We start from the raw sequence: 1,354 nt of genomic DNA, 5'->3' as shown, positions 1-1,354 counted from the left end.
GAGAGGAGAGGAGAGGAGAGGAGAGGAGAGGAGAGGAGAGGAGAGGAGAGGAGAGGAGAGGAGAGGAGTTATTTCTCCCTGTTTCCATGGTGATTGGCATTTTTCTCATTGTTCTTTTCCTTCCTCACTGTCTGTGTTTGTGCATGATACACACTCCCTCCGACACACGAACGTTATGTTATTGTGTCTCTTTATCTTAATGTGATACTTGATAAATTAGAGTTTCACACTGCACTTCAAAATCATGGTGAGCTACAGAAAACATCTACTGCTTTAACTATAAAACACTGAGAAAAATAAAAATAAAATTCTACTCTGACAGCCATTAGAACATGTGGGGAACCCTGCAGTATCACTGAAAACCTGCCGGTATCTACTGTAAAACAAAATTGAGTTTTTAAAGAGAAAAAAAAATTCAAAAACAGATTTAAATTTACATATTGGCCCCTGACCTGTTGAAGTGAAGGCAGCTGCAGTGCTGATGTGGCAGAATGTAACGGAGTTTGTAAAGTGTATGATTCATTGCCAATGTGCCAGAAACCAGGAGTTGTAGGTTTAAAGCTTACGCATGCCTCCCCTCTCAGTAGCTGTGAAACTTTGCCAGTTCACAAACTCAGCACTGATCTGATATCAAGATCTTATATTGTGAATTCATCAAATATGACTTTAAATATCTTACAGTGCTAAAATGATCCCATCAGTGAACGAGTACATGCACAGAACTTGCTAGTCAGTCAGTTGTTGTGATAAAATGTCATTTTGATTTGTTAAAAAGTGTGACTGTTGTGCAGCAACTGTACAAGTTTGTATTACCTGCATCTCATAAAACAGTGCATAAATAAAAAGAGCTACAATACCCACAGTGTAAATCAAAGGTGGTTGTATAAAGCTCGCAGTCAGCACTTAAACCTTTTTTTTTTTTTTTTAACCCTACATGCTCCATGCATTGCAAACACAACAACAAATGGCTCATTATCCTAATACTCTCAGACTGCTCTGTCGATTTGGTCTTTATCTCCTTGACAATTCAACTTGTTGCTGGAAATGCTGACTCTGAAATGTGCAAACATTAACACACAGGGATAAAAACAATAGTAAAGCAGATCGGAGTCTTGCTAAGGTTTTTTTTTTTTCTTTTGTTTGAATTGGTCTGCTGGGATTTGACCATGACCCAATACCTGCTTAGGTGGGTTTACTTAATTTTGTATTAATTTGTCCTGACCACAAAGATATATAGTATATAGTAAAAACTATTACTTCCATTTTGTAATTCAGGCCAACGTGTTCACACGGCCCGCAGTGTTTCTCTCTCAAGAAAACACTCAAACACTTGAGCTCCAAGCAGAACCTTTAG

The sequence above is a fragment of the Brachyistius frenatus genome, unplaced genomic scaffold (genome assembly GCF_029030835.1).
Source record: "Brachyistius frenatus isolate BFR_SWC_R1_liver_20210118 unplaced genomic scaffold, ASM2903083v1 Contig_295, whole genome shotgun sequence".
NCBI classification, from domain to species: Eukaryota; Metazoa; Chordata; class Actinopteri; family Embiotocidae; genus Brachyistius; species Brachyistius frenatus.
This window is presented reverse-complemented; position numbering follows the sequence as displayed.